Source organism: Nerophis ophidion, linkage group LG18 (assembly GCF_033978795.1).
Source record: "Nerophis ophidion isolate RoL-2023_Sa linkage group LG18, RoL_Noph_v1.0, whole genome shotgun sequence".
Classification (NCBI taxonomy): Eukaryota; Metazoa; Chordata; class Actinopteri; order Syngnathiformes; family Syngnathidae; genus Nerophis; species Nerophis ophidion.
In genome coordinates, this window is record NC_084628.1 from 38,362,752 (window position 1) to 38,379,149 (window position 16,398).

Consider the following 16,398-nt stretch of genomic DNA (forward strand, 5'->3'; position numbering starts at 1 on the left):
TCTCCCCTTCTGGTGAACATATGAAATAAGTGTGTGTAAAAATTTGAAGTGTGAAGTGAAGTGAATTATATTTATATAGCGCTTTTCTCTAGTGACTCAAAGCACTTTATAAAAGTGAAACCCAATATCTAAGTTACATTTGAACCAGTGTGGGTGGCACTGGGAGCAGGTGGGTAAACTGTTATACCCAAGGACACAACGGCAGTGACGGGGATGGCTTAAACCGCCATCGAACCTGGAACCCTCAAGTTGCTGGCACGGCCGCTCTACCAACCGAGCTACACCGCCCCGGTAATGTCATTCGTCTTGTAGCCAGAAAAAAACACTTTGTTTACGTCAACTTCGTTTGAAGTGCTCCCCCTCTGGTCAACATATGAAATAACAAGTGTGTGTAAAAATTTGAAGTGCTCCCCCTGTGGTCAACATATGAAATAAGAAGTGTGTGTAAAAATTTGAAGTTCTCCCCTTCTGGTCAACATATGAAATAAGTGTGTGTAAAAATTTGAAGTGTGAAGTGAAGTGAATTATATTTATACAGCGCTTTTCTCTAGTGACTCAAAGCGCTTTATAAAAGTGAAACCCAATATCTAAGTTACATTTGAACCAGTGTGGGTGACACTGGGAGCAGGTGGGTAAAGTGTCTTACCCAAGGACACAACGGCAGTGACGGGGATGGCTGAAGCGGGCATCGAACCTGGAACCCTCAAGTTGCTGGCACGGTCGCTCTACCAACCTAGCTACACCGCCCCGGTAATGTCACTCGTCTTGTAGCCAAAAATCTATTTGTTTATGGCGACTTCGTTTTAAGTGCTCCCCCTCTGGTCAACATATGAAATAACAAGTGTGTATAAAAATTTGAAGTGCTCTCCCTCTGGTCAACATATGAAATAAGCGTGTGTAAAAATTTGAAGTGCTCCCCCTCTGGTCAACATATGAAATAACAAGTGTGTGCAAAAATTTGAAGTGCTCCCCCTCTGGTCAACATATGAAATAAGTGTGTGCAAAAATTTGAAGTGCTCCCCCTCTGGTCAACATATGTAAAAAGTGTGTGTAAGATATTGAATTGCGCCTTGTTTGGCCAAAATTAATCAAATAAATATGTATATAGAGACATACTGTAGTAACTAATGAAGATTTAAAACCAATTACAAACAAAACATTTACAAAAAAAATTAACTAAAAGCAGTCTTTTTCCTCACAATGTGTCAACTTTTTGCTTATAAAATTGAGAACAATTTCTCATGTTCTTTCAGTTTCCGTAATATTGCAATATTGTCTCGTGAAATTATTACTTTATGTAAAATTATGACTTTTTAATGCAAAATGGTGACATTTGTCATATAAAATTCTGACTTTTATCACAACATTGCCAATTTTTTTGTTGCTCTTGTAAAACAGTGACATTTTTTTTTTAGTACAATTATGACTTGTGTCATAATTTTACTAAGTAAAATTCGGAAGATTGTTACAAGATTGCCAAAATGTTTTGAAGTTTTCTAATAAAATGGTGACTTTTGTGCGAGTAAAATTACGACATTTTAAGCGTTTCTTGTAAAATTGCAATGTTATCGAGTAAAATTCCAACTTTTACCATATTGCACAATTGTCAGTTTTTGTTGTAAAAATGCGACTGTTATTGAGTAAAATCCCAACTTTTATCATAATATTTCACAAGTGTTCAGTTTTTCTTGTCAAATCTTGACTTGTGTTGAGTAATATTACGATTTTTATTATAATACTGCCAAAATGCCAAGATTTTGTTATAAACTTGTCACCTTTTTCTTGCGAAATTCCAACACATTTTTCACAACAATCTTTTTTTTATATTTGCATAGTATTTATATATTATTAATGTTGTAAATACAAATCTTTATGTATCTATAGAGGGGGGTCTTAAAGAGCTAGGCATTTTTTTTTCGGAGGTCCCAAGAAGGTACGAAATACAAGAATGTGTGTGTGTGTGTGTGAAGTGAAGTGAATTATATTTATATAGCGCTTTTCTCTAGTGACTCAAAGCGCTTTACATAGTGAAACCCAATATCTAAGTTACATTTAAACCAGTGTGGGTGGCACTGGGAGCAGGTGGGTAAAGTGTCTTGCTCAAGGACACAACGGCAGTGACTAGGATGGCGGAAGCGGGAATCGAACCTGCAACCCTCAAGTTGCTGGCACAGCCACTCTACCAACCGAGCTATACCGCCCGTGTGTGTGTGTGTGTGTGTGTGTGTGTGTGTGTGTGTGTGTGTGTGTGTGTGTGTGTGTGTGTGTGTGTGTGTGTGTGTGTGTGTGTGTGTGTGTGTGTGTGTGTGTGTGTGCGTGTGTGTGTGTGTGTGTGTGTGTGTGTGTGTGTGTGTGTGTGTGGAAGTATTTAGTCTGTGAAAATGTGGAATTTTCAAGACATAGGTGACTATTCCAGAGTAAAGAACCTCTGTTTTCAATGCAAAACTGGTTAAGAGTGATACGGTCAAAGATAGGCCGGAAATTATCAGTTTGTCTAGTAAAATGATAATGAACTTGCAAGTCTTAAAATAATATTTGAAAGGTGTGGGAAGCTTATTAGGAAGGTAAGTACATTCATAAATAAAAGAAGAGGACTAAACTGTGTTGATATCATAAATAGATTATACGTTTAGTTTCCTAAACAGGAGAGCAGATGGACATTCTGACTACAAATTTGTGTCCATATTTTGGGGCACTTTCTTTCTATCTGTCAAACTGGGACTTGGATTAGGGTTGTTTCTCCGACGCAGAGGGAATTTGGAACGAGCCAGGCGTGAATTAAGGTACATCTTTTTATTTTTTACACACTAAATACAAAAAAAAAGGGAAAACAAGGACGCGCTCAATGGTGGATAATAAACTACTCAAAACAAAACTAGCACAATGGCATGATTAAAGACATGAAACAAAAATTTACACTGTGGCATAAAAAAAAAAGCAATACTTGCACTGAGGCATAAATACAAAACTTACTTGGACCGAAACAAGGTGTTCGAGGACATGAAGGAGATGCAGCATGGATAGGTGAAGCTGCAAGGACGAAGACAGAAAAAAGAATGGCTTAAATAGCAGCTATGGTGATTAGTGAAAACAGGTGTGAGGCTGAGGACAGGGACGTGACTAGGAGACCAGGTGAAACCAATGGGTTGGCATGGAGACGAAAACAAACCCGGAAGTGCAAAGACAGAACCAAATGTCCAAAAAAATAAACATAACATGACCAAACGGCAAAAAACAAAACATAATCTACAGGCGTGACACTATCGGCGCACATCGAGTTTAAAATACCATCTTAAAGCAAAACACGTACTCAGGAATGCCGCTAACAAGAATGCTACATCGACAAGGAGCGTTTACCTGCGTCAATGTTGTCGACAAAAGTACGACGGACAAATTGAACATCGTTTTCCACTTAACATCATGTCCCGCACAACAAGTATAAACACACTGTACTATACAAACAAGAGCATCAAGTTGTAACTACCGGCTAATATGGGAAATTATTTTGCTTACTGGAGACAATTGAGACAATTACCTAGGGTCTCATTGTACAAAAAAGGGGATCAACAGTGTCATCTGAGAGGGTAGATACGTTTGTTTAAACAAAATGTATTATACAAACAAGAGCATCAAGTTGTAACTACTGGCTAAATGGGAATTGTTTTGCTTACTGGAGATAATTGAGGAAATTACATGTGGGTCTCTCTACAAAAAAAAGAAGATCAACAGTGTCATCTGAGAGGGTAAATACGTTTGTTTAAACTAACACTTTTTAAACAAACTGTACTATACAAACAAGAGCATCAAGTTGTAACTACCGGCTGAATGTGAAATTATTTTGTTTACTGGAGACAATTGAGACAATTACCTGGGGTCTCTGTACAAAAAAAAGGAGATCAATAGTGTCATCTGGGAGGGTAAATACGTTTGTTTAAACTAACACTGTTTAAACAAACTGTACTATACAAACGAGAGCATCAAGTTGTAACTACCGGCTAATATGGGAAATTATTTTGTTTACTGGAGACAATTGAGGAAATTACCTGGGGTCGCTGTACAAAAAAAGGGGATCAACAGCGTCATCTGAGCGGGTAAATACGTTTGTTGTAACAAATTGTATTATACTAACAGGAGCATCAAGTTGTAACTACTGGCTAAATGGGAAATTATTTTGTTTACTGGAGACAATCGAAACAATTACCTGGGGTCTCATTGTACAAAAAAAGGAAATCAACAGTGTCATCTGAGATGGTAAATACGTTTCTTTAAAGTAACACACTGTTTAAACAAACTGTACTATACAAACGAGAGCATCAAGTTGTATGTACCGGCTAAATGGGAAATTATTTTGCTTACTGGAGACAATTGAGGAAATTACCTGGGTTCTCTGTATAAAAAAAAGGAGATCAATAGTGTCATCTGGGAGGGTAAATATGTTTGTTTAAACTAACACTGTTTAAACAAACTGTTCTATACAAACAAGAGCATCAAGTTGTAACTACTGGCTAAATGGGAAATGATTTTGCTTACTGGAGACATTTGAGGCAATTACTTGGGTCTCATTGTACAAAAAAGGACAACAACAGTGTCATTTCGGGGGGTAAATGTTTGTTTAAACTAACACTGTTTAAAAAAAAAACTGTACTATACAAACAAGAGCATCAAGTTGTAACTACCGGCTAAATTGGAAGTTATTTTGCTTACTGGAGACAATTGAGGAAATTACCTGGGTTCTCTGTATAAAAAAAGGAGATCAATAGTGTCATCTGGGAGGGTAAATATGTTTGTTTAAACTAACACTGTTTAAACTAACACTGTTTAAACAAACTGTTCTATACAAACAAGAGCATCAAGTTGTAACTACTGGCTAAATGGGAAATGATTTTGCTTACTGGAGACATTTGAGGCAATTACTTGGGTCTCATTGTACAAAAAAGGACAACAACAGTGTCATTTCGGAGGGTAAATGTTTGTTTAAACTAACACTGTTTAAAAAAAACTGTACTATACAAACAAGAGCATCAAGTTGTAACTACCGGCTAAATTGGAAGTTATTTTGCTTACTGGAGACAATTGAGGAAATTGAGGGCGTCTCTGTACAAAAAAAGGGGGATCAACAGTGTCATCTGAGATGGTAATTATGTTTGTTTAAACTAACACTGTGTAAACAAACTGTACTACACAAACGAGAGCATCAAGTTGTAACTACCGGCTAATATGGGAAATCATTTTTCTTACTGGAGACAATTGAGAAAATTACCTGGGGTCTCTGTACAAAAAAAGGGGATCAACAGTGTCATCTGAGATGGTAAATACGTTTGTTGTAACAAATTGTATTATACTAACAGGAGCATCAAGTTGTAACTACTGGCTAAATGGGAAATTATTTTGCTTACTGGAGACAATTGAGGAAATTACCTGGGGTCTCATTGTACAAAAAAAAGGAAATCAACAGTGTCATCTGAGATGGTAAATACGTTTCTTTAAACTAACACTGTTTAAACAAACTGTCTTATACAAACGAGAGCATCAAGTTGTATGTACCGGCTAAATGGGAAATTATTTAGCTTACTGGAGACAATTGAGGAAATTACCTGGGTTCTCTGTACGAAAAAAAAGGAGATCAATAGTGTCATCTCGGAGGGTAAATATGTTTGTTTAAACTAACACTGTTTAAAAAAACTACTATACAAACAAGAGCATCAAGTTGTAACTACTGGCTAAATGGGAAATTATTTTGCTTACTGGAGACAATTGAAGCAATTACCTGGGGTCTCATTGTACAAAAAAAGGAAATCAACAGTGTCATCTGAGATGGTAAATACGTTTCTTTAAACTAACACTGTTTAAACAAACTGTCTTATACAAACGAGAGCATCAAGTTGTATGTACCGGCTAAATGGGAAATTATTTAGCTTACTGGAGACAATTGAGGAAATTACCCTGCGTCTCTGCAGCTAATTTTTTCATGCAAGCAAATGATAGCCTGTGATTAATCATGATTAGATTAAGCGGATTCAAACAAATTAATCACTCGACAGCCCTGAATGTAATTGCTTATTTAATCGCAAATCAAGATGACAAGCAGATATTTAGGTTACGGGTGTCCTGATCCGATATTGATACCGATACCACGTTAGTCTGTTCTGTGTTATGAATGTGTCTGCAAGGGTGTGAGCACGAAGACAGCAGCATCCACATGGCTACCGCTGATAAGCCCGCCACGCCGCACCCCGACATCCCTCCCACCGCCTCCCTTCAATGAATGCATGTGTGCGCATGCAAGGATGAGAATAGACTGCAGTTTCCCACCAAGGACCGCCTGTGTCCCGACAATCTTGCTTCATTACTCTCTCAAAAATAGCTTTTGTTGCATTTGTGAGGGATAACCCTGCACCCTTTAGTCCAGGGCCGTTTGTGTTGCTTATAAATGTGTACCCCTTGTAACAGTATATATACTGTACATGACTGTAAATGGTAAATAAAAACAGAATACAATGATTTGCAAATCCTTTTCAACCCATATTCAGTTGAATGCACTACAAAGACAACATATTTGATGTTCAAACTCATAAACTTATTTTTTTTTTTTTTAAATAATAATTAACTTAGAATTTCATGGCTGCAACACGTGCCAAAGTAGTTGGGAAAGGGCATGTTCACCACTGTGTTACATCACCTTTTCTTTTAACAACACTCAATAAATGTTTGGGAAACTGAGGAAACTAATTGTTGAAGCTTTGAAAGTGGAATTCTTTCCCATTTTTGTTTTATGTAGAGCTTCAGTCATTCAACAGTCCGGGGTCTCCGCTGTCGTATTTTACGCTTCATAATGCACCACACATTTTTGATGGGAGACAGGTCTGGACTGCAGGCGGGCCAGGAAAGTACCCGCACTCTTTTTTTTACGAAGCCACACTGTTGTAACACTTGTCTTGCTGAAATAAGCAGGGGCGTCCATGATAACGTTGCTTGGATGACAACATATGTTGCTCCAAAACCTGTATGGACCATTCAGCATTAATGATGCCTTCACAGATGTGTAAGTTACCCATGCCTTGGGCACTAATACACCCCCATACCATCACAGATGCTGGCTTTTGAACTTTGCGCCTATAACAATCCGAATGGTTATTTTCCTCTTTGTTCTGGAGGACACAGCGTTCTCTGTTACCAAATATAATTTGAAATGTGGACTCCTCAGACCACAGAACACCTTTTCACTTTGCATCAGTCCATCTTAGATGAGCTCAGGCCCACCCAAGCCGGCGGCGTTCCTGGGTGTTGTTGATAAATGGGTTTGGCTTTGCATAGTAGAGTTTTAACTTGCACTTACAGATGTAGCGACCAACTGTAGTTACTGACAGTGGTTTTATGAAGTGTTCCTGAGCCCATGTGGTGATATCCTTTACACACTGATGTTGGTTTTTGGCGCAGTACCGCCTGAGGGATCAAAAGTCCGTAATATCATCGCTTATGTGCAGTGATTTTTACAGATTCTCTGAACTTTTTGATGATTTTACGGACCGTAGATGGTAAAATCCCTAAATTCCTTGCAATAGCTCGTTGAGAAATGTTGTTCTAAAACAGTTCGATTACAAAGTGGTGACCCTCACCCCATTCTTGTTTGTGAATTACTTACCATTTCATGGAAGCTGCTTTTATACCCAATCATGGCACCCACCTGTTCCCAATTAGCCTGCACACCTCTGGGATGTTCCATATAAGTGTTTGATGAGCATTCCTCAACTTTATCAGTATTTATTGCCACCTTTCCCAACTTCTTTGTCACGTGTTGCTGGCATCAAATTCTAAAGTTAATGATTATTTGCAAAAAAAAAAAAATGTTTATCAGTTTGAACATCAAATATGTTGTCTTTGTAGCACATTCAACTGAATATGGGTTGAAAAGGATTTGCAAATCATTGTATTCTGTTTATATTTACATCTAACACAATTTCCCAACTCATATGGAAACGGGGTTTGTGTCTAACGTTGGAACTGGTAAACGTAGTTGTTTATTGCAGATATTAGCTCATTTGGAATTTGATGCCTGCAACATGTTTCTAAAAGCTGGCACAAGAGGCAAAAAAGACTGAGAAAGTGGAGGAATGCTCATCAAGCGCTTATTTGGAACATCCTACAGGTGTGCAGGCTAATTGGGAACAGGTGGGTGCCATGATTGGGTATAAAAGTAGTTACCGGGAAATACTCAGTCAACAAATGCTTAATCAAAAAAATCCAAAAGTTTAAGAACAACATTTCTCAACAAGCTATTGTTGAGAAATAGGGACTTCACCATCTACGGTCCGTAATATCATCAAAAGGTTCAGAGAGCCTGGAGAAATGACTGCACGTAAGCAATGATATTATGGACCTTCGATCCCTGAGGCGGTACTGCATCAAAAAGGGACATCAGTGTGTGAAGGATGTCACCACATGGGCTCAGGAACACTTCCGAAAACCCATGCCAGTAACTACAGTGTGTCGCTACGTCTGTAAGTGCAAGTTAAAACTCTCCAATGTAGAGTAAAAGCCATTTTATCAACAACACCCAGAAACGCCGCCGGCTTCGCTGGGCCCGAGCTCAACTTAGATGGACTGATGCAAAGTAGGAAAAGTGTTCTGTGGTTTGACGAGTCCACATTTCAAATAGTTTATGGAAACTATGGAAGTCGTGTCCTACGGACCAAAGAGGAAAAGAACCACCCAGACCTGTCTCCCATTAAAAATGTTTTGTGCATTATGAAGCGCAAAATACCACAACGGAGACCCCGGACTGTTGAAAAACTTAATGCTGTACATCAAGCAACAAACCACCGTCAGTAACTACAGTTTGTCGCTACATCTGTAAGGTCAAGTTAAAACTACTATGCAGAGCGAAAGCCATTTGTCAACAACACCCAGAAAGGCCGCCGGCTTCCCTGGGCCCGAGCTCCTCTAGGATGGACTGATGCTAAGTGGAAAAGTGTTCTGTGGTCTGACGAGTCCACATTTCAAATTATATTTGGAAACTGTGGACGTGGTGTCCTCCGGAACAAAGAGGAAAAGAACCATCCGGATTGTTTAAGGCACCAAGTTGAAAAGCCAGCATCGGTGATGGTATGCGGGTGTATTAGTGCCCAAGGCATGGGTAACTTACACAACTGTGAAGGCACCATTAATGCTGGAATGTACGTACGTTATCACGGACGCCCCTGCTTATTTCAGCAAGATGATGCCAAGCCACATGTTACAACAGAGTGGCCTGGTAGTAAAAGGGTGTGGGTACTAGACTGGCCTGCCTGTAGTCCAGACCTGTCCCCCATTAAAAATGTGTGGTGCAATATGTAGACTAAAATGCCACAACGGAGACCCCGGACTGTTGAACTGGTGTGAGAACGGTCTTGTTTGTCCATCCTAGGCCACCGTAGCTCACGTGTGTGTGGAAGTGGACATGTCTGAGGGAGAGTACGAAACAAGCTCAGTTTCGTCATGAACACAAGATGGTGTCACAGTTAAGGGCCACACGCCTACAGTCACCAAAGAATTGCAAAGTTTGGGCCCCCGGACCTGTTTTATTTTGCAGTTTTTAATCGCTTCTTGCATGCAGTTAGAGAGCCGCAGCCAGAGAAAATAAACACAGAAATGTACCTCAACGTTTTTGAGTCCATTTTCCTTCACCATTGGAATATTTTAGTACCTATGGGCATCAAATTGAAGGTCATTTAAGCTCTTAACTTTAAATGCCCCGCGGAAAGTTGTTGTAGTCTCTTACGGACAGTAATTGCCATCCATCCGTCCATCTTCTTCCGCTTATCCGAGGTCGGGTCGCGGGGGCAACAGCCTAAGCAGGGAAGCCCAGACTTCCCTCTCCCCAGCCACTTCGTCCAGCTCTTCCCGGGGGATCCCGAGGCGTTCCCAGGCTAGCTGGGAGACATAGTCTTCCCAACGTGTCCTGGGTCTTCCCCGTGGCCTCCTACCGGTTGGACGTGCCCTAAACACGTCCCTAGGGAGGCGTTCGGGTGGCATCCTGACCAGATGCCTGAACCACCTCATCTGGCTCCTCTCCATGTGAAGGAGCAGCGGCTTTACTTTGAGTTCCTCCCGGATGGCAGAGCTTCTCATCCTATCTCTAAGGGAGAGCCTCACAACCCGGCGGAGGAAACTCATTTCGGCCGCTTGTACCCGTGATCTTATCCTTTCGGTCATGACCCAAAGCTCATGACCATAGGTGAGGATGGGAACGTAGATCGACCGGTAAATTGAGAGCTTTACCTTCCGGCTCAGCTCCTTCTTCACCACAACGGATCGGTACAACGTCCGCATTACTGAAGACGCCGCACCGATCCGCCTGTCGATCTCACCAGCCACTCTTCCCTCACTCTTGAACAAGACTCCGAGGTACTTGAACTCCTCCACTTGGGGCAAGGTCTCCTTCCCAACCCGGAGATGGCACTCCACCCTTTTCCGGGCGAAGGTGCTGACACTCGGCTACGAACCGATCCAGTGAGAGCTGAAAATCCTGGCCAGATAAAGCCATCAGGACCACATCATCTGTAAAAAGCAGAGACCTAATCCTGCGGCCACCAGACCAGATCCCCTCAACGCCTTGACTGCACCTAGAAATTCTGTCCATAGAAGTTATAAACAGAATCGGTGACAAAGGACAGCTTTGGAGGAGTCCAACCCTCACTGGAAACGGTTGGAGTGTCCGCCCTGAGACTGGTAGGAGTTCAAACCGAAGACTATAAAAATGGGAGCCATTACCTCCCTGCTTGGCACTCAAGGGTTGGAATTGGGGGTTAAATCACCCAAAAGTGCTGCTCACCGCTCCCCTCACCTCCCAGGGGGTGAACAAGGGTGATGGGTCGAATGCAGAGGGTAATTTCGCCACACCTAGTGTGTGTGTGTGACAATCATTGGTACTTTACCTTAACCTCCGTCTCTCTGTAAGTCAGGGGGTGGACGGTTAATGGGGATTTCTGCAGGAGCAAAGGTCACCGCCCCTGTCTCCATGGTGCTGAAGACAGAGCACCATCAGACGGGGGCATGGCAGTGCTGACGGCGAGACACAGCTGGCCGGTGATTGCATTTCCCAGGTGGTACGAGTTGTCTAATCACCTGTTGTCTTTAAGAGCAGCGGTCAGGAACGGCGGGAGGAGGAGGGTCGCAGAGAAAGACAACAGACTGAAAAGTCAAGACAGTAAAAATATTTTGACGGCTAATAAACCTTGTTCAAGTCTGAACGGCAGACTCCGTGTGATCGGCGGCACTCGCTAGGACGCAACTTCCACAACTATATTGCCTAAAGTATTTGTCCACCCATCCAAATGATAAGAATCAGGTGTCCTAATCACTTGGCCCGGTGTATCAAATCAAGCACTTAGGCACGGAAACTGTTTCTACAAACATCTGTGAAAGAATGAGCCGCTCTCAGTGCTTTCCAGCGTGGAACTGTCATAGGATGCCACCCGTGTGATAAATCCAAACGTGAAATCTCCTCGCTCCTAAATATTCCAATGTCAACTTTATTAGAAGACAATGGAAGAGTTTGGGAACAACAGCAACTCAGCCACCAAGTGGTAGGCCACGTAAACTGACAGAGAGGGGTCGGCGGATGCTGAAGCACATAGTGCAAAGACTTTCTGCACAGTCAGATTGCTACAAGCTCTTAACTTCATGTGACCTTCCATTTAGCCCACGTACAGTACGCAGAGATCTTCATGGAATGGGTTTCCATGGCCGAGCAGCTGCATCTAAGCCGTACGTCACCAAGTCCGATGCAAAGCCTGGGATGCAGTGGTGTAAAGCACGTCACCACTGGACTCTAGAGCAGTGGTGACGCCTTCTCTGGGGTGATGAATCACAAAGCCACGCTGTTGTAACACGTGGCTTGGCATTGTCTTGCTGAAATAAGCAGGGGCATCCATGATAACATTGCTTGGATGGCCACATATGTTGCTCCGAAACCTGCATGTACCTTTTAGCTTTCACGGTGCCTTCGCAGATGTGTAAGTTACCCATGCCTTGGACCTTAATATACCTTAATACACTTTTTCAACTTTGCGCCTAGAACAATCCGGATGGTTCTTTTCCTCTTTGGTCCAGAGGACACGACGTCCGGTTTCCCCAAAAAATTTAAAATGTGGACTCGTCAGACTACAGAACACTTTTCCACTTTGCATCAGTCCAACTTAGATGAGCTCGGGCCCAGCGAAGTCAGTGGCGTTTCTGGGTGTTGTTGATAAATGGCTTTTGCTTTGCATAGTAGAGTTTAACTTGCACTTACAGATGTAGCGACCAACCGTAGTTACTGACAGTGGTTTTCGGAAGTGTTCCTGAGGCCATGTAATGATATCCTTTACACACTGATGTCACTTTTTGATGCAGTACCACCTGAGGGATCCAAGGTAGGTAATATCATCACTTATGTGAAGTGCTTTCTCCAGATTCTCTAACCTTTTGATGATATTACAGATCGTATTTGGTGAAATCCCTAAATTCCTAGCGATAGCTCCTTGAGAAATGTTGTTCTTAAACTGGTGAATTATATGCTCAGGCATTTGTTGACAAAGTGGTGACCCTCGCCCCATCCTTTTTTGTGAATGACTGAGAATTTCCTGGAAGCTGCTTTTACACCCAATCATGGTACCCATCTTGTTGTGGCACATGAGCAGTCTGCGTCTCTCTCCGCTGCGGGTCCAACCAGACGACCCGCTGACAGCGCACTCCAGACACGCTCCCGCGCTCATCAAGTGAACCACGCCCACTCCCCGCCGCAGCCGGAGGCAGTCCACGCCTGACACACCTGGGACTGATGAGGTGCAGCTGCTTAAGAGACCAGTGGACCCAGGGATCCTCGCGGGACCTTAGTTCTCATATGGTGAAACTACTCCTCGTAAGCTGTGTGTCTCTGACTCCCTCCTTGCTCGTTGCCTATTTCCTTGTGCCTTTGTTTTCCCCCTGATCCCTGTTTCTCCTGCTCTTCTCACAGTGTCGTGTCAGCACCACCCCTTCCTTCCTGGCCCCCATTTTGCTTTCCTGGATCCCCGACCTCGTTTTTGGACTTTGGACTCGCTCTCCTGCTTTTGACCCCGTTTCCGCCTTGGACTTCCCTGCCTGCCTCGCCCTTGTCTGACAGCACCGCGTCTCCAACACGTTGGTAACACACACTCCAATTAAATACTTCACATAGTCTTACACCATACACACTCTTGGGTTTTTCACACACACACCATTCTCTAGTTTATTAGTATTGTTTATTATTATTATTAGTAGTAGTAGTATTATATATATATATTTACCATATATATATTAAATCTCTGTACACTACAGCCACCTGGTGTCCGTTTGCCGTCACCTCCACTTAGTAAAACATAACACTTCTGTTCCTAATTAGCCTGTTCACCTGTGGGATGTTCCAAATAAGCGTTTGACGAGCATCCCGCAACTTTCTCGGTCTTTTTTGCCACTTGTCCCAGCTTTTTGAAACATGTTGCAGGCATCTAATGCCAAATGAGCTAATATTTGCAAAAAGTTCCAGTTCAAACCTTAAGTATCTTGTCTTTGCAGTCTATTCAATTGAATATAGGTTGAACATTTGCGAATCATTGTATTCGGTTTTTTATTTACCATTCACACAATGTCACAACTTTACTGGTTTTGGGGTTTTGTATGTTCTCACCAAAAATATACATCTGAAAAAAGAGGCTTTGTGTTATATTCAGGGGTGTCTTATGTATGCAGGATGACTTGTTTTGTCAAAAAACAGACATGCTGACAAAGTGTGTTTTGGAAGGTATGAGGGTTTTGTGCGTGTGTGTGTGTGTGTGTGTGTGTGTGTTCTGGCAATGCTTACTTAATGGGGACATTGCTTTGTTTACACAGTCACCTTTAGGGGACCTCAGATGGTATGGGGGACACAAAAACATGTCCCCTAGAGCAGTGGTTCTCAACCTTTTTTCAGTGATGTACCCCCCTGTGAACATTTTTTTAATTGAAGTACCCCCTAATCAGAGCAAAGCATTTTTGGTTGAAAAAAAAAGAAATAAAGAAGTAAAATACAGCACTATGTCATCAGTTTCTGTCAGAGTTAATAGTTGACGAACCCCAAGATGCAGGCATGGAATGTGAAAAAGGTACAAACAAACACAAAGCGCGTACGAGGCGGATAATCAAACAAAAGGAGCTAGCCTGGGAGCTAGAAAATAACCAACAGAAGCTTAGCGTGGAAGCTAGCAGGTAGCGAACAGGCAAACAGAAGTCGTACTTGTATAATAAAAAAATAAAACGGAAGCAGGGAACAAAAAACAGTAAGCTACAAACATCAACTGAATATAGCTTACCGCTACGCTGCAAAGACGAGGTACGATGCGACAGGAGCGATAACACATCACAAGAGCGACTAGACGTGACATCGACAAGACGATACAATACAATGATCCAGCAACTGACACATGACAAAGGAGGTACAAATAGGAGCCGGCTGATTGGCAATAGGTGTGGTGCAGCTGGAGGGGAACACAGCACTCAGGGAACAGGACAGGAAGTTGACAAAATAAGAGCACTAGACAGGAACTAAGGACAGGAAATACTAAACACACTGAGGAGGAAAACAGCACTCAGGGAACAAGACGGGAAGCTGACAAATTAAGAGCACTTGACAGGAAATACTAAACACAGGAAACAGACAAATGCAGAGGAAAAAACGCCTGACAGTTTCTGATTTATTAAATTGTATAACAGTGCAAAATATTGCTCATTTGTAGTGGTCTTTCTTGAACTATTTGGAACAAAAGATACAAAAATAACTGAAAACTTGTTGAAAAATAAACAAGTGATATAATTATAAATAAAGATTTCTACACATAGAAGTAATCATCAACTCAAAGTGCCCTCTTTGGGGATTGTAATAGAGATCCATCTGGATTCATCAACTTCATTCTAAACATTTCTTCACAAAAAAACCCAAATCTTTAACATCAATATTTATGGAACATGTTCACAAAAATGAATATTGCATTGTTGCATTTCTTTTCACAGTTTATGAACTTACATTCATATTTTGTCGAAGTATTATTCAATAAATATATTTATAAATGATTTTAGAAAAAAAATCTCACATACCCCTTGGCATACCTTCAAGTACCCCCAGGGGTACGCGTACCCCCATTTGAGAACCACTGCTCTAACCAACGGGCCGCGGCTCGATTGGTACCAGGCCGCAGAATAATTTTTTCATTTATTTAAAAATGTATTCATTATTATTATTTTTTTTAATTAAATCAACATAAAAAAAAACACAAGATACACTTTACTACTACTAACTACTGTAACGTATTATTTTCGGGTCTCCCCATGTCTAGCATTAAAAGATTACAGTTGGTACAAAATGCGTCTGCTAGACTTCTGACAAGAACGAGAAAGTTTGATCATATTACGCCTATACTGTATATACCTTTATATACATATATACATACATATATACCTATACTGGCTCACCTGCACTGGCTTCCTGTACACTTAAGATGTGACTTTAAGGTTTTACTACTTACGTATAAAATACTACACGGTCTAGCTCCATCCTATCTTGCCGATTGTATTGTACCATATGTCCCGGCAAGAAATCTGCGTTCAAAGGACTCCGGCTTATTAGTGATTCCCAAAGCCCAAAAAAAGTCTGCGGGCTATAGAGCGTTTTCCGTTCGGGCTCCAGTACTCTGGAATGCCCTCCCGGTAACAGTTCGAGATGCCACCACAGTAGAAGCATTTAAGTCTCACCTTAAAACTCATTTGTATACTCTAGCCTTTAAATAGACTCCAGTTGATCTGCCGTTTCTTTTCTTTTTCTCCTATGTCCCACTCTCCCTTGTGGAGGGGGTCCGGTCCGATCCGGTAGCCATGTACTGCTTGCCTGTGTATCGGCTGGGGACATCTCTGCGCTGCTGATCCGCCTCCGCTTGGGATGGTTTCCTGCTGGCTCCGCTGTGAACGGGACTCTCGCTGCTGTGGTGGATCCGCTTTGGACTGGACTCTCGCGACTGTGTTGGATCCATTATGGATTGAACTCTCACAGTATCATGTTAGACCCGCTCGACATCCACTGCTTTCCTCCTCTCCAAGGTTCTCATAGTCATCATTGTCACCGACGTCCCACTGGGTGTGAGTTTTTCCTTGCCCTTATGTGGGCCTACCGAGGATGTCGTAGTGGTTTGTGCAGCCCTTTGAGACACTAGTGATTTAGGGCTATATAAGTAAACATTGATTGATTGATTGACTTACAATTAGTGCACCAAACCAAAAAAAACTCCCTTTTTGATGACAAAAAAAAAAAATTCTGGACTTCTCTCTGCGCCGTCGCACAGGTGGAGCTATTGTCCCCCCCCATGCACGCACCATGTGCCGCGTCCTCCGCAT